We start from the raw sequence: 18,840 nt of genomic DNA, 5'->3' as shown, positions 1-18,840 counted from the left end.
TGTTTTCTTTCTGAATGGGAAGATAGCCACAAGAAGGGTAGAATGGGGACAGCAAGAATTTGAAGATGCCTCTTGGAAGAAATAACGGATAAAGTAAAATTAGATTTTGCCCAATAGGAAGCATATCAAATGGGGAAAAGAGGGATAGATCTTATATAATCACATATATAAGTGGGATAAGTTTTATATTCATCACATATCATGTATGTGATATGTATGTGTGTATGTGTGTGTGTATATATATATACATGTATTTTTCTGCATGTATTGTTGGGAATGCACAGGTAAAAAACCTCTAAGAGGTTTAGCAAGAGTCAGATAAAGGTCTGGGCCTCAGGCTGAAGTTTGGATAAGACAGCATATTTCCCAAAGTATGAGAAGGAGCTGCTTGGAGGCATCCCGGGGATGTGTTAAGGGAGTTGGGAGTGGGGTAAAGAATCCAGGCTCATACCCTTTCAAACCTGTGATTATTCTCTCAGCTGATTGTCTAGGAAGTATTGGGGATTTGAAGGGATTCAATAAATAACATCCCTCTTCCCCATACTCTAAGTTCAATTGAGAAATAAGAGTAAAGAATAAGGCAGATGGGAAACCCAAGTTTTCACTGTTATTACTGGTAAAGGTAAGAGTGCCTTGTGCCTTCGAACTCCTTGCTTCTCCACGTATAGGCCTTGGAACTGCTTACTGAAGAAATGTGTGTGTGTGTGTGTGTGTGTGTGTGTGTGGTAGAACTGGTATATAACAAACACTACAGGCAGACCTCAAAGACATTGTGGGTTCTGTTCCACACCACTGCAATAAACTCAAATTTTTTTGGTTTCCCAGTGCATATAAAAGTTATGTTTGCATTATAGTGTAGTCTATTAAGTGTGCACTAGCATTATCTCTTTAAAAAGTACATACTTTAAAAAATGCTTTATTGCTAAAAGTGTTAACCATTTTTGAGCTCTTAGAAAGTATAATCACTAGTCAAGATCACTACAACAAATATAATAATAATGAAAAAGTTTGAAATATTGCGAAATCACCAAAATATAACACAGAGACAGAGTGAACAAATTCTGTTGGAAAAATGGCACCAATAGATTTGCTTAATGCAGGGTTGTCACAAATTTCACTTTGTTAAAAACACAATATCTGCAAAGCACAATAAAGCAAAGTATAATAAAACTAGTATACCTGCATATCTGTTTCAGGTATACAACATTATAATTCAATATCTGGATATACTATAAAGTGATTTTCACCGTAAGTCTAGTTACCATCCATCACCACATGATTCAACTCTTTCACCTATTTCACTCACTCCTAACCCAGTTTCCCTCTGATAACTACCAGTCTGTTTTCTATCTCTATGAGTTTGTTTTTGTTTTGTTTTTTAGATTCAAGATATAAATCTGGAAATCATATAGTATTTGTCTTTCTCTGACTATTCCACTTAGCATTACACCCTCGAGTTCCACCCTCAAGTTGTCACAACTGACAAGATTTCCTCCTTTTTTATGGCTGAGTACTGTTCCATCACATACACACACACACACACACACACACACACACACACACACACACACACACACCCCATACCTTCTTTATCCATTTACCCATTGAAGGATACTTGGGTTGTTTCCATATCTTGACTACTGTAAAAAATGCTGCAATGAACATACAGGTGCATATAGCTTTTCAAATTTGTGTTTTTGTATTCTTCAGATAAATACTCAGATGTGGAATTGCTGGATTATAGGGTAGTTCTATTTTTCATTTTTTGAAGAATTTCCATACCACTTGCCACAGTGCCTATACCAATTTACATTTCCACCAACAGTGTGTGAGAATTTCCTTTTCTCCACATCTTCTCCAATTCTTGTTATTTCTTGTCTTTTTTATAATAGCCATTCTAACAGGTATGAAGTGATATTTTATTGCGGTTTTGATTTGCTTTTCCCTGATAAGTACTTCAATTAGATATTGAACATCTGTCTTCTTTCAAAAAATATCTATTCAGATCTTCTGCCCATTTTTTGTTGCATTATTCTTAAAATTTATTGAAATATGGTTGGCATACAATGTATTAGTTTCAGATGTACAAAGTAGTAATTTTATAATTCTACACATTACTCAGTGCTCACCACAATTAAGTGTAGTCACCATCTTTCACCATACAAGGTTATTACAATGTTATTGACTTCATTCCCCATGCTGGACTTTTCATCTCCATGACTTATTTATTGTATGACTAAAACCTTATACCTTTTCATCTCTTTCACCAGTTTTGCCACCCTCCACACTCCTTCCCTCTGGCAACCCCTAGTTTGTTCTCTGTATTTAAGAGTCTGTTTTTGTCTGTTTGTTTATTAATTTGTTTTGTTTTTTAGATTCCATATATAAATGAAATCATGCAATATTTGTCTTTCTCTAAATTATTTTTTAATCAGGTTGCTTGTGTTTTGTTGTTAAGTTGTAGGAGTCATATATTTTGAATATTAACCCCTTATCAGATGTGTAATGTGTAAATATTTTCTCCCATTCAATAGGCTGCCTTTTCATTTTGTTGATGGTTCTATTGTTCTGCAGAAGCTGTTTAGTTTGATGTAGTCCCTATTTGTTTCTGCTTTCATTTCCCTTGCCTTTGGAGTCAGACTCAAAAAAAATCACTAAGACCAGTGTCATGGAACTTACCACCTGTGTCTTATTCTAGGAATTTTATGGTTTCAGGTCTTCTATTCAAGTATTTAATCCATTTTGAGTTAATTTTTTATATGATGTAAGGTAGTGGCCTAGTTTCATACTTTTGCATGTAGCTGTCCAGTTTACTGAGCACCATTTATTGAATAAACTGTTCTTTCCTTGTTGCATATTCTAGGCTCCTTTTTGTAAATTAATTGACTATATATGTGTGGGCTTATTTCTGGGCTCTCCATTCTGTTCCATTGACTTATGTGTCTGTTTTTAGTGGCAAAACCATAATTTTTGATTAGTATAGCTTTGTAGCACAGTTTAAAATCAGCAGGCATGGTACATTCAGGTTTGTTTTTTCCTTCTCAAGACTGCTTTGGCTATGTGGGGCCTTTTGTGGTTCCTTACAAATTTTAGAATTATTTGTTTTAGTTCTGTGAAAAATGCCACTGGATTTTGATACATATTGCATTGAATCTGTAGATTGTTTTGGGTAGTATGGACATTTTAACAATGTTAGTTCTTCCAATCCATGAGCACAGGATACCTTTACATTTATTTGTGTCATCTTCAATTTCTTTTATCAGTGTCTTACAATTTTCATTTCACAGTACTTTCACTTTTTTGGTTAAATTTATTTCTAGGTATTTTATCCTTTTGATGCAATTGTAAATAGGATTGTTTTAATTTCTCTTTTTAGTAATTTGTTATTATTGTATAGAAACAAAACAGATATCTGTATATTGATTTTTTTCCTGCAACTTTACTTAATTTCATAAATTAGTTCTGACAGGTTTTTGGTGGTGTCTTTAGGGATATATATATATTCATGTCACCTGTAATTAGAGAGAATTTTGCTTCTTCCTTTCTGATTTGGATGCCCTTCATTTCCTTTTCTTGCTTAATTTCTGTGACTAGGACTTCCAATAATATGTTGAATAAAAGTGGCTAGAGCATTCTTGTCTTGTTCCTGATCTCAGAGGAAAAGCTTTCAACTGTTCACCATTGAGTATGATATTAGCTGTGGCTTTGTCATATAAAGCCTTCATTGTATTGACGTAGGTTCCTTCTATACCCACTTTGTTGAGTGCTTTTTATCATAAGTGGGTATTAAATTTTGTCACATGCTTCTTTCTGCATTTATTGAGATGATCATATAACTTTAATCTTTTACTTTGTTAATGTGGTATATCATATTGATTCATTAGTAAATGTTGAGCCATCCTTGCATCCTTGGAATAAATGCCACTTGAGCATGGTGTATGATTCTTCTATTGTAATGTTGAATTTGGTTTGCTAATATTTTGTAGAGGATGTTGTATCTATGTTCATTTAGGGATGTTGGCCTCTGATTTGTTTTTCTGGTGTCCTTATATGGTTTTGGTATCAAGGTAATGCCTGACCTGTACAATGAGTTTGGAAGTGTTCTCTCCTCTTCAATTTTTTTGGAATAGTTTGAGAAAGACAGGTATTAAATCTTCTTTGAATGTCTGGTAGAATTCACCAGTGAAGCCATCTGGTCCTGGACTTTTGTTTGTTGAATCAGATTACTGACTCAATCTCCTTGCTAGAAATCGGTCTATTCAGATTTTCTTCATGATCCAGCCTTGAAAGAGTATATGTTTCTAGGAATTTATACATTTCTTCTAGGTTGTCCAATTTTCTGGCATGTAGTTTTTCATAGTACACTCTTATAACCCTTGGTATTTCTGTAGTATCAGTTGTAAACTTCTCCTCTTTCATTTCTGATTTTATTTGAGCCCAGTGTGTGTGTCCTTAGATCTGAGGTAAATCTCTTGCAGGCAACAAACAAATGGGTCTTGTGGGTTTTTTAAATCCAATTTCATGATTATTTTCTGTTTTTGTTGTTCCTCTCTGTTCCTTTCTTCTCTTGCTTTCTTCTCTTGTGGTTTGGTGATTTTTTTTAGCGTTACATTTAGAATTCTTTTTCATTGTCTTATGTGTATCTAGATTATTGCTTTATGGTTACCATAAGGTTTACATATAACATCCTATATTTACAACAGTCTATTTAAGTTGATAGCATCTTAAGTTTGAGCACATTTTTAAAATTCCTTTTTTGCACCTCCCCCATGTTCTGCATTTTTAATGTCCTAGTTTATATCTTTTTATTTTGTATTCCCTTAACTGTTATTATAGTTACACTGGATTTTGCTACTTTTGTCTTTTAACCTTTATACTAGCTTTATAAGTGGCTAATTCACTACCTTTACTAACATTTGCATTCACCAAAGAGATTTTTACTTTCATATGTTTTCTTGTTACTAGTTAGTGCCTTTTGTTTTTAGCTTAAAGAAGTTCCTGTAACATTTCTTATAAGGGTAGAATAATAATAATGTACTTTTTTAGCTTTTGCTTTTCTGGGAAACTTTTTATCTCTCCTTCAATTTTGATTGATAACCTTGCCAGTAGACTCTTCTCAACTGGAAGATTTTTTTTTCCCCCAGCCCTTTGAATTTATCATACCACTTCCTTCTGGCTTGCAAAATTTTTGCTGAAAAATCTCCTGATAGTCTTATGGAGGTTCCCTTCTATAGGACAAGTTGTTTTTCTCTTGCTGCTTTTAATATTCTCTTTTTATCTTTAACTTTTAACATCTCAATTATAAATTAAATAATCTCTTTGGGTTCATTTTATGTGGAACTTTCATTGTTTCCTGGAGGTGGATGTCTGTTTACTTCCCCAGGTTAGGAATGTTTTTAGCCATTATTTATTCAAATAAATTTTCTACTGTCTTCTCTTCTGGGCTCCTATAATGCAAACTTCTGTTTGAAGTTTTCCTACACTAAAAACTTCATTTTTCTTTTTGCTGCTCTGTTTGGGTCATTTCCATTGCTGTCTCTGGGTCACTGATCTGTTCTTCTACTCCATCTAGTCTTCTATTGAACGTCTCTAGTGCTTTATTCAGTTTAACTATTGTATTCTTCAGATCTGTGACTTCTGTATGGTACTTTCTTATCTTTTCCATCTCATTGTTCGTTCTCACCATGTTTATCTATTCTTCTCCTGAGTTTGGTGAGCATCTTTCTGACCACTACTTTGAACTCTTTATCAGGTAAATTACTTATCTCCATTTCATTAAGGTCTCTTTTTTGAAGTTTTGTCTTATTCTTTTGTTTGGAATATATTACTCTGTCTTCTCATCTTGTTTAACTCTTTGTTTGTTTCTATGTATTAGGTGAAACAGCTCTTTCCTAGCCTTGAAGGAGTGGCCTTATATAGGAGATGAAACTTATTATTCAGCTGTGCCCTAGCTTTTGGCTGTTTCTCAGATCTTAGTGATTTTCTGATTAGCTTGATTTGTTCTTTTTTTTAATATAATGTATTGTCAAGTGTATACAGTGTGCTCTTGGTTTTGGGGGTACATTCCTGTGATTCATCACTTATATACAACACCCAGTGCTCATTCCAACAAGTGCCCTCCTCAATGCCCATCACCCATTTTCTCCTCTCCCCTGCCCCTCCCATCAATCCTCAGTTTGTTCTTTGTATTTAAGAGTCTCTTATAGGTTTACTTCCCTCTCTGTTTGCAACTATTTTTCCCCTTCCCTTCCCCCATATTCTTCTGTTAAGTTTCTCAAGTTCAACAGATGAGTGAAAACATATGATATCTGTCCTTCTCTGACTGACTTATTTCACTTAGCATAATACCCTCCAGTTCCATCCACGTTGTTGCAAATGGGAGGATTTTATTCTTTCTCATTGCCAAGTAGTATTCCATTGTATATATAAACCACATCTTCTTTATCCATTCATCAGTTGGGCTCTTTCCATAATTTGGCTATTGTTGAAATCACTGCTATAAACATTGGAGTACATGTGCCCCTATGAATCAGCACTCCTTTATTCTTTGGATAAATTCCTAGTAGTACTATTGCTGGATCATAGGGTAGTTCTATTTTTAATCTCTTTAGGAACCTCCACACTGTTTCCCAGAGTGACTGCACCAGTTTGCATTCCCACAGTGCAAGAGGGTTCCTGTTTCTCTACATCCTCACTAACATCTGTTGTTTCCTGAGTTGTCCATTTTAGCCACTCTGACCAGTGTGTGGTGGTATCTCAGTGTGGTTTTGATTTGTATTTCCCTGATGATGAGTAATGTTGAGCATCTTTTCATGTGTCTGTTAGCCATCTGAATGTCTTATTTGGAAAAGTGACATTCCATTCTGCCCATTTCCTCATCAGGTTATTTGTTTTTCGGGTGTTGAGTTTGGTAAGTTCTTTGTAGATTTTGGACACTAACCCTTTATCTGATATGTCATTTGCAAATATCTTCTCCTATTCCATCAGTTGCCTTTTAGTTTTGTTGTTTCCTTCCCTGTGCAGAAGCTTTTTATTTTGAAGAGGTCCCAATAGTTCATTTTTGCTTTGATTTCCCTTGCCTTCAGAGACATGTCGAGCAAGAAATTGCTGTGGCTGAGATCAAAGAGATTGTTGCCTGTTTTCTCCTCTAGGGTTTGATGGTTTACTGTCTCACATTTAGGTATTTCATTCATTTTGAATTTATTTTTGTGTGTAGTGTAAGAAAGTGGTCCAGTTTCATTCTTCTGCATGTTGCTTGTCCAGTTCTCTCAGCACCATTTGCTAAAGAGACTGTTTTCCAATGGATACTCTTTCCTGCTTTGTCAAAGATTAGTTGTCCATATATTTGTGTGTCCAGTTCTGGTTTCTCTATTATATATGTCTGTTTTTGTGCCAATACCATACTGCCTTGATGATTACAGCTTTGTAGTAGAGGCTAAAGTCCAGCATTGTGATGCCTCTGCTTTGGTTTTCTTTTTCAACATTGCTTTGGCTATTTGGGGTCTTTTGTGGTTCCATACTAATTTTAGGATTGTTTTTTCTAGCTTTGAGAATAATACCAGTGCAGTTTTGATTGGGATTGCATTGAATGTGTGGATTGCTTTGGGTAGTATTGACATTTTATTTTATTTTTAATTTTTTTTAACGTTTATTTATTTTTGAGACAGAGAGAGACAGAGCATGAACAGGGGAGGAGCAGAGAGAGGGAGACACAGAATCTGAAACAGGCTCCAGGCTCTGAGCTGTCAGCACAGAACCCGACGCAGGGCTTTAACTCACGGACCGCGAGATCATGACCTGAGCCGAAGTCGGCCGCTTAACCGACTAAGCCACTCAGGCGCCCCTTGACATTTTAATAATATTTGTTCTTCCAATCCATTAGCATGGAATGTTTTTCCATTTCTTTGTGTCTTCTTCAATTTCTTTCATAAGTTTTCTATAGTTTTCAGCATACAGATATTTTACATCTTTGGTTAGGTTTATTCCTTGTTATTTTATGGTTCTTAGTGCATTGTAAATGGGATCAATTTCTTGGTTTTCTGTTGCTTCATTATTGACGTATAGAAATGCAACCGATTTCTGTGCATTGATTTTTGTATCCTGCAACTTTGCTGAGTTCATGTATCAGTTCTAGTGGCTTTTTGGTGGAGTCTTTTGGGTTTTCCATGTAGAGTATCATGTCATCTGCAAAAAGTGAAAGTTTGACTTCTTTGCCAATTTGGATGGCTTTTATTTTGTCATCCGATTGCTGAAGCTAGGACTTCCAACACTATGTTAAACAACAGTGGTGAGAGTGGACATCCCTGCCATGTTCCTGATCTCAGAGGGAAAGCTCTCAGTTTTTCCCCATTGAGGATGATATTAGCTGTGGACTTTTCATATATGTCTTTTATGATGTTAAGGTATGTTCCTTCTATCCCGGTTTTCTTGAAGGTTTTTATTAAGAAAGGATGCTGTATTTTGTCAAATGCTTTTTCTGCATCTATTAACAGGATCATATGGTTATTATCCTTTCTTCTATTAATGTGCTGTACACATTGATTGATTTGCAAATATTGAACCAACCTTGCAACCCAGGAATGAATCCCACTTGATCATGGTGAATAATTCTTTTAATACACTTGAATTCAATTTGCTAGTATCTTGTTGAGAATTTTTGCATCTGTGTTCTCAGGAATATTGGCCTGTAACTCTCCTTTTTTGTGGAGTCTCTGTCTAGTTTGGGAATCAAGGTAATGCTGGTTTCATAGAATGAGTCTGGAAGCTTTCCTTCTATTTCTATTTTTTGGAACAGCTTGAGAAGATCGGTATTAACTCTGTTTTAAATGTCTGGTAGAATTCCCCTGGGAAGCCATCTGGCCCAGGTCTCTAATTTGTTGGGAGATTTTTGATAACTGATTCAATTCCTTGGATGGTTATGGGTCTGTTCGAATTTTCTATTTCTCCCTGTTTGAGTTTTGGTAGTGTGTGGGTGTCTAGGAACTTGTCCATTTCTTCCAGGTTTTCCAGTTTGTTGGCATATAATTTTTCATAGTATTCTTTAATAATTGTTTGTATTTCTGTGGTGTTGGTTGTGATCTGTCCTTTTTCATTTGTGATTTTATCTATTTGGATCCTCTCTGTTTTCTTTTTGAGAAGTCTGGCTAGAGATTTATCAACTTTATTTTTTCAAAAAAAACAGCTCTTAGATTCATTTATCTGTTCTACTGGTTGGGTTGGGTTTTTTTTTTTTTTTTTTGGATTCTATATTGTTTATTTCTGTTCTAATCTTTATTATTTCTCTTCTTCAACTGGCCTTGGAGTTCATTTGCTGTTCTGCTTCTAGTTCCTTTAGGTGTGAAGTTATATTTTATATTTAGGATTTTTCTTGTTTCTTGTGATAGGCCTGGGTTGCAATGTATTTTCTTCTTAGGACTCCTTTGCTGCATCCCAAAGGGTTTGGATTGTTGTGTTTTCATTTTAATTTGCTTCCATATATTTTTAAATTTCTTCTCTAATTGCCTGGTTGACCCATTCATTCTTTAGTAGGACGTTCTTTAACCTCCATGCATTTGGGGATTTTCCAAATTTTTTTCTTGTGGTTGATCTCAAGTTTCATAGCATTGTGATCTGAAAATATGCACAGTATGATCTCAATTCTTTTATATTTTTTGAGGGCTGTTTTGTGACCCAGTATGTGATCTATCTTGGAGAATGTTCCATGTGCACTTGAGAAGAATGTGTATTCTGCAGCTGTTGGATGAAAAGTTCTGAGTATATCTGTCAAGTCCATCTGGTCCAGTGTATCATTCAGGGCCATTGTTTCTTTATTGATTTTCTGCCTAGATGATCTGTCCATTGCTCTAAGTGGAGTATTAAAGCTACCTGCAGTTACCAGATTCTTATCCAAAAGGTTGTTTATATTTGTGATTAATTGATTTATATATTTGGAAGTCACCAAGTTGGGGGCATAAAAATTTATAATTGTTAGCTCTTCTTGATGGATAGACCCTGTAATTATGATATAATCCCCTTCTTCATATCTTGTTACAACCTTTAGTTTATAATCTAGTTTGTCTGATACAAATATGGCTACTCCAGCTTTCTTTTGACTTCCAATAGCATGATAGATGGTTCTCCATCCCCTCACTTTCAATCTGAAGGTGTTGTCAGGTCTAAAATGGGTCTCCTGTAGACAGCATATAGATGGATCTTGTTTTTTTATCCATTCTGATACCCTATGTCTTTTGATTAGAGCATTTAGTCTATTTACATTCAGCATTATTATTGAAAGATACGGATTTAATGTCATTGTATTATCTGTAGGTTTCATGCTTGTGGTGGTGTCTCTGGTCCTTTGTAGTCTTTGCAGCATTCCACTCACAAGGTCTCCCTTAGGATCTCTTGTAGGGCTGGTTTAGTGGTCATAAACTCCTTTAGTTTTTGTTTGTCTGGGAAATCCTTTATCTCTCCTTCTATTCTGAATGACAGTCTTGCTGGATAAAGGATTCTTGGCTGCATATTTTTCCTATTCAGCACATTGAATATTTCCTTCCACTCCCTTCTGCCGAGTTTTAGTGGACAGGTCTGCTACTACCCTTGATGTGTCTACCCTTGTAGGTTAAGGCCCGTGTGTCCCTAGCTGCTTTCAGAATTCTCTCTTTATCTTTGTATTTTTCCAGTTGCATTATGATATGCTGTGGAGAAGACCTATTCCTGTTAAATCTGAAGGGAGTTCTCTGTGCCTCCTGGATTTGGATGTCTGCTCCCTTCCCCAGATTAGGGAAGTTCTATAATTTGTTCAATAAACCTTCTGCCCCTTTCTCTCTCTTCTTCTTCTTCTGGCACTCCTATGATACAGATATTATTATGTTTCATTGAACTACTTAGTTCTCTAATTTTCCCCTCATGGTCTAGTACTTTCTTATCTCTTTTTCTCAGCTTCATCATTTTCCATAATTTTATCTTCTGCTTCACATATTCTCCCCTCTGCTTCTTCCATCCTTGCTGTCACTGAATCTAGTTTATTTTGCACCTTATTTGTTTTGCACCTTATTTACAACATTTCTTAATTCATCGTGACTGTTTTTTAGTTCCTTGAACTCTGCAGCAATAGATTCTCTACTGTCTTCTATGTTTTTTTCAAAACCAGTGATTATTCTTATGGCTATTATTCTAAATTCTTGATTAGATGTATTGTTTATGTCTGTTTTAAGCAATTCTCTAGCTGTCATTTCTTCCTGGAATTTCTTTTCAGAATTCTTCTGTTTCATCATTTTGGCTAGTTTTCTGTCCCTTATGTGTTTTAGTAGCTTCTTATGTGTCCTGTACCTGCAAGCACTACTATATTAAAGAGGGGTCATGTGATGTCCAGGGCCTGGCCCTTCAGGAGGTGTTTTTGGAGTGTGTTACATGCTAGCTGTTGTTGTGACTCTGATTGCTTTATCTCCCTACTTGTAGTGGTGGTTTGGACCTTCCACCAGGTGTGCTTTGATTTGTTCATTGACATAACCCTTGGGACCAGTGGCTGCCCTAGTGTGGACGAGGGGCCGTCTGGTTCAGTCAGTGTCAATCTTGCTCTGGTGGGTACACAGTTACCAGGCATGGATGGGTGTGGTGTGGCATAGGCATGTCCCACCTCCACTGTGGGCCCCTTGTCCATTCCCTGAAATCCCACCTTGTTGGTGATGGGGAGAATAATGGCAAATCCCCATTCTCTCCTCCCCAGACTGGGTGTCCCAAACCACTCTGTTCAGACCATCTTTACAGTGCCATGCAGGCATGAGCAGGACAGTTTGTTCCACTCCACAGTCTCCTGTGCCCCCCAGGTGCTTGGCTGGGATTCAAACCCCAATGTATTAAAGGATCTTGCTCTGCACACCCTGGTTTCAGGGAAGTAGTACTCCAGCCAGCCAGCCAACAAAGGGCCTCTGGCTCCTCACAGTGCCACGTGTGTGTGAGCGGGCTGTTTTGTTCCAGTCCGCAGTCTCCTGTACCTCCCAGGTGCTCGGCTTGGATTCAAACCCCAGTGTCTTAAAGGATCCCACTCTGCATGCCCCAGTTCCAGGGTAGTGCCACTCCACTCAGCCAGCCAACAAAGGCCTCTGGTTGGCGGGCACCTGCGGGGTCTTTTGTCCTTGGAATGGCTCTGTGCCTTCTTCCCACAGCACTTAAGGGAGGGAATTGCTTTCTCTGACTGCAGACTGCACCTCTGAGCTAGTTACCAAGCCTGGGACTGGCTCCCCTCCTCCCCAGGTGCATGAACAGGGCAGCTGGCCCCAGTCCAGAGAAAGCCCTGCCGTTAGAAATTGATTCTTTCTCCATTTTGTCCATTCCCTGGTCCGTGGTTTTCTCTTATCCAAATACAATCCTACACTTCCACAGCCTCTCTCTTCCTTTTGTCTCTCCACAGAAGGGGATCCCTCCCCTCTGTTCCTATGCCACCCATTTTATCTCTCCCAGTTTGCAATCACATACCTATGGTCTGCCAAGTTGTCCCCGTGGGCTCTTGGAGATGTCTGCCACTCCACAGCCTGTACTCTTGGAATTCCAAGTCCTCTGGCCTCAACAGTGCTGTGTTTGAGGGATGAGGGAACTTCGGGTTCCCCTATTTCACCACCATGTGGACTGGAACCTCACTTGAATTGTTCTTAATAGGTCCCAGTTGTTGAGGGTGTGCCCACATCTGTCAGTGTTCCAAAGGGAGGGATCTCAGACATTGCCTAGTTTCAGGTTAATTGTAAGCCAGATCCTCAGGCAGCAACTTTTAAGGTATGTAAATATACCCACAGTTGTAATCCCTGAAGACTTCCAGACCAGGAGATCTGGAGGTCTTCCTGGGCAATAGTTGCAAAATTCATGTATTTAGACATGTGCTTAAGCTCCTTTTTAGGAGATATCAACAAACTGTGGCAAGGCCTTTTTCACATGAAGACTGAAGATGTATTTCAGTCTGCTGTCTGTGCAGTGCCATGGGGTGGTAGCCTGCCAAGGACTGTCTCTCTGTTGCAGACCCATAGGGCCCAGAAATGCAATTCCCCTTGGCCCCAAGATCCAGGTGCTCAACGAGCATCCCTTTTGTGGTTTGTGCCTATCCATTGGCTGTGGCATGGTGAGCCATGGCTGCAGTGTGCAGGAACAGCGTGCTCTCACTGGAGCTAGCAGGCCTGTGGGTGGTGTGAAAATGATATCTGCCAGTATTGGCACCAACAAGGCAGAAGGAAAACACAAAAATAGCACCTGCCTTCATACTGAGAGTCCCAGTAGGTTTCTGCTTCTGTGACAGATGCTTTAAGATTAAGAAATGAGTCTCCTTTGCATATAGTCTAGGAGCCTTTCAAACTGTTGCTTTTGTGCTGTGTTCCAGGATGAGTGGGTTTGTATACAAACCATTTAAGAGCAGATTTTTCATTCCCTATAGCCATTTGGTTCTCCTGGGAGTAAACACTGTTGGTTTTTAAGGCCAGACATGTTAAGAGCTTACCTCTCTAGCACAGTTCATTAGGGTTGGGTGTCTGATATGGGGCACAAACCCCTCACTTCTCAGGGACAAGCTTCATATTATGAGATTCCTCCTGAGTGTAACTCACTGTGCATTTTCTTGCTAGACCATGTCTAACTGCCTCTCCTACCCATCTTAATGTGGTCCTTCTATATTCTCTTGTGGAAGCACTGTTCAGCTAGCTTTGGGGTCCTTTTCAGAGGGACTTATTCCATATGTAGCTGTAGATTTGTTGTGTTTGTGGGCAGAGGTGAGTTCAGGATCTTTTCATGCTGTTATCTGGAATCCTTCCCTGAAATCAAATTTTGAGGCTGGAAAGCATGAATACTTATTCAAGTTGCTGCTTCATGGTAATGTAGAGGAATTAAGGAATAGAGACCATCCCTACCACACATATACACATACACACACACTATACACTTAGGGCTTTTGATAATTTCATTTCAATTGAGAGAAATAGAATAGCACCAAGTAAGTAGTAAGCATGGCACAAGAGGTTGGAATTATTTATAAAAATAATTCATCCTCATAGAAACCAGAGGATGTGGAAGAATAAGTGGTATTGGTAACCCTTGTAACTGGGTTACTTTGTTTATCTGATTACTGAAAAGACACAGGATTGTATAACATACAGAAGAGGCTATACTATATAAGAAACTCTGTGATTTATAAACTTGGAACTAAAGTGTGTCTGTGGACCAACAGCACTGGCATCACCTGGGAGCTTGTTATAAGTACAGAATCTCAGGCTATATTCTTGCCCTACTGAATTAGAAACTCAATTTTAGCAAAATCCCCGGGTCATATGTGTGTACATTTAAGTTTGGGCTAGAGGATATAACATGGGGTTCCAATCCTAGATATATCCCTAAGAGTTCTTGGCAGATTCTGTCTCTTTACAGTTTTTCCAGTCTGTAAAAGACAGCTATTTTGATACACAACAATTAGTAGAGGGGCCTATATTCACAAAAGCTTTAGATTGAAGAAAAAAATCTAAAAAGGAGCATAGGTTTCATGTGTATGATATGTGAAATGCTTTTGTTCTATAGCCATATTGTAAGTCAAACCCATTATACATAACATACATAACACATTCTGGTTTTATATTATTTTGAATTAGAATGTCTGTAATATACTTAATTAAAATGAAGGCAACATACTTGCATTCCTCTTATACACACAAATACATACACACATACATACATCTTTGCCCAGTGTAAAGATAAAGATGATCATCTATTTTATTAAAGGGAAAGAATGGAAAGGATGGGCAACAGCATGTCCAAATCTCAACTAATAAGTAGGTTTGCATTGAATATCAGTATATTTTTAGTAACAGTTGGATGAAGTATACATCAAAGAAACTACCTGAAAATTATTTGAGATTTTTTTTTTTGGCAGAAGGGGAGATATGGAAATACTCCCATGCTAATGCTGTAACACTGTGATGCCCATGAACCCAATTTCTTTAAACAAATTTGTATCCATATTTGAATAGATAATATGTGTATAGTACTACATCCAAAGTCACAAAAGGCACAGTGAAATTAAGGATTTTTTTCTATCCTTATCTCCCAACCCATTGCCCTCCCTGGAGAAAACCTTTCTGATTAATTTCTTCTTTATCCTTCCAGAAATACATATGCATATACAAGCAAATGCTTATAGGTATATATCTTTTCCTTAAGTCAGTATATATATATATATATATATATATATATATATATATATATATATTCTCTTCCACAACATATTACCTGCCACATTCTTCTTAGTGGCTATATATTATTGTATAAGGATATTTAACCACTCTCCTATATATGGACATTTCAGTTGCTAATATTTTGTTCAAAAACAATGCTAAACATACAGATTCAAATGTATCTGTATGTGCTAAATACCTAGGAAAGGAATTTCAAGATGTCTCAGAGAAATGTATTTGTATATTAGATATATATTTCCAAATTGCCTCTATAGAGCTTGTACCAATTTGCACTCCTATTAAAACAATATGAGAGTGCCCATTTCCCATGCTTTAACCGATAGTAAGTGCCAAACTTCTCATCTTTGCCAAATGTTGCCTTGCTTTGCACTTTTCTCATTAGAAAAATTTGAGAGCCACTTGAATTTCCTTTTTCATGGATGAATTTTGTTCATAACCTCTGCCCATTTTTCTACTGGGCTGCTACTCCCTTTCTTATTGACCTATAAGAGTTTTATATATGCAAGAAGATTAGCCTTTATGATATTAAATACATTTTTTGTCACTTGTCTTTTGATTGGTGTTTTTGTTTTGTTTTAGTTTGTTTTGCCATATAAAATTTTTTAAATGTTTATGTAGTCAAATATAAGGCATTTTAAAATTTTGTTTCTGAGTTTCATGTCATATTTTGGAAAACATGCTCACTACAGGATGTTAACAAAAATTACCAATGTTTTTCTCTAGTACTTTTATGATTTTTAAAAATATTTAAGACTTTGATCCATTTTCAATTCATTTGTACATAAGGTATGAGGTACGAATGCAATCTCTTATTTTTTTCTAGGTGCTACAGGTTGTTGGTTCTTTTCTTGAATGTTGTGTTCTGTTACATTGAATTGTCCATTCCTAGTATTTTACTAGCATATTGTTTTAATTACTGCTATTCAGTAATGTGTTTTAGTATCTGATAAGTCTAGGAACTCCTTACTTCTCTATCTCAGAACTTTCTAGGGTACATTTCTGTTTCTGTCCCCCAGCCACATGTAAACATTTATGTTTTCCATCATCATAGGTTTACCTTTCTTTCATTTTCTATAATGGAGCCATAAAATATGCAGTCTTTTACATCTGTAAAAGACTACACACACTAAGCATAATATTTTTGAGGTTTATCCATGTTGTAGTATGTATCAGTAGTTCATTTCTCTTTATTGCTGAATTTCATGAAATGGATATATAATGCATTTTGTTTATCCATTCATTAGCTACTGGAAATTTGGATTATTTTCACTTTTTTGCTATTATGAATAATGCTATTATGAATACTCACATACAAGTCTTTGTGTGGACACATGTTTTCATTTCTCTTGGGTAACAAGGAGTGGGATTGCTACATGTTATGGTTAGCATAATTCTTAAGAAACTTCCAAACTGTTTTCCAAGATAGCTGTACCATTTTACATTCCCACCAGTGGTGTATGTGGGTTTCAGTTTCTCCATATTTTTGTCAACATTATTTTTTTATAGTTGTTATAATGGTATTTCACTGTAGATTTAATTTGATAAACATCATTTTATGTGCTCATTAACCATTCATATATATTTTTTGGTGAGTTGTCTGCGCGAATCTTTTACCCATATATTTTTGTTAATGTTTATTTATTTTAGAGAGCACAAGCAGGGAGAGAGAGGGAGACAGAGAATTCTAAGCAGGCTCTGAGCTGTCAGCACAGAGCCTGATGCAGGGCTTGAACTCATGAACCGTGAGATCATAACCTGAGCTGAAGTTGGACACTTAACCAACTGAGCCACCAAGGTGCCCCTCTTTTGCCCATATTTTGACTGGGTTGGTTTCTTCTTAACCAAGTTATAAGAATTCCTTATATATTCTGGATACGAGTCCTTTATCAGATAGAAATGATCTGCACATATTTTCTATCAGTCTACAGTTTGTCTTCTTACTCAATGGAGTCTTTTGAAGAGCAAAAGTTTTCAATTATAAAATCTAATTTATTTTTTGCCTTTATTGCTTGTGTTTTTTTTAATAGAAATATATTGTCAAATTGGTTTCCATACAACACCCAGTGCTCATCCCAAAAGGTGCCCTCCTCAATGCCCATCACCCACTTTCCCCTCCCTCCCACCCCCTATCAACCCTCAGTTTATTCTCAGTTTTTAAGAGTCTCTTATGGTTTGACTCCCTCCCTCTCTAACTTTTTTTTTTCCTTCCCCTCCTCCATGGTCTTCTGTTAAGTTTCTCAGGATCCACATAAGAATGAAAACATATTGCTTGTGCTTTTTGATGTTATATCTAATAAATCCTTGCCTACCCCAGTGGTTCTCAACTGGAAGCAGTTTTGCCCCCAGGGGACATTTGGCAGTATCTAGAGATGTATTTTGTTGTGTCATCAGCTGAGAGGGAGTTGCTACTTGCGTCTAGTGGAAGAGGCCAGGGATGCTGCTAAACATCCTAGAATGCACAGTACAGCCCACAACACAGAATTACCTGGCCCATCACGTAAATAGGACCAGATTGAGAAACCCTGACCTAACCCAGCCATGAAGATTTTCTCCTTTGTTTTCTTGGATAATTTCAGCTCTTATATTTTGGTCTGTGATCCACATTGAGTTCATTTTTGTGTATAATGTGAGGAAGGCATCGAAATTCACCTGTTGCATGTGGATATGAGTTGTCTCAGTATCATTTGTTGAAAAGACAAATGGAGAGCTGGCCCTTATGAATTATCTTTCCCCTTTTTAAAAAATCACTTGTCCATAAATGTTGAGGTTCTAACTTTTTTTCAATTGATGTTTCAATGATACATTTTTTTCAATATTTTTACTTTTAACTTACCTATACCATTTGAAGAGGTTTTTTCTTTTTTGTAGGTAACATATAGTCTAGTCATGTTTTTTTTTAATCCATTCTGACAGTTGGTATGTTTACATCATTTACATTTAGCCTAATTATTGATATGTTTGGATTTGGGTCAACTGTTCTAATTTACCTCCTTTTCCCCCATTTGTTGCCACCTTTTGGATTATTTAATTTTTTTTTTTAGTATTCTGTTTTAATTTATTGTGTTTTTGACTATATCTCTGTGTTGTTTTTTAAGTAGTTGCCCTAAGGATTACAATATACATACTTTTTAGAGTCTATGTAGAATCAATAGTTGCCACTTAAACTGTGGTGTAGAAATCTTACTACTTTATAGGTCTCATTACCTTCTCCCTTACGTTGTAGTTATTTAATATAATCTACATATATTAGAAAAATCCTTAGACAATGTTATTTTTGCTTTCAATTATAAAAAATAAAGTCACACCTCATTTTATTGTGCCTCACTTTATTGTGCTTTGCAGGTATTGCATTTTTCACAAATTCAAAGGTTTGTAGCAACCCTATATCTGCCAAGTCTGTTGGTGCCATTTTCCCAGCAGTATTTGCTCACTCTGTGTGTCTGTGTCTCATTTGGGTAATTCTCAAAATATTTCAAACTTTTTCACTATTATATTTGTTATGATGATCTGTAATCAGTGATAAAAATTCACTGAAAACTCAAATAATGGTTGACATTTTTTAGCAATAAAGTATTTTTTAATTATGTACATTGTTTTCTGGACATATGCTGTTGCACACTTAATAGTGTAAACAATA

The 18,840-nt window shown here is 36.6% G+C and overlaps 1 protein-coding gene across 5 annotated transcripts in view; it reads left to right on the top strand.

Annotated features, from left to right (window-relative positions):
* AKAP3 (A-kinase anchoring protein 3) overlaps window positions 1-18,840 on the top strand; it is a 51,939-nt gene that overhangs the window by 27,796 nt on the left and 5,303 nt on the right. The window lies entirely within an intron of this gene.

This window comes from Acinonyx jubatus, chromosome B4 (genome assembly GCF_027475565.1).
Source record: "Acinonyx jubatus isolate Ajub_Pintada_27869175 chromosome B4, VMU_Ajub_asm_v1.0, whole genome shotgun sequence".
Lineage (NCBI taxonomy): Eukaryota > Metazoa > Chordata > Mammalia > Carnivora > Felidae > Acinonyx > Acinonyx jubatus.
This window is presented reverse-complemented; position numbering and strand designations above follow the sequence as displayed.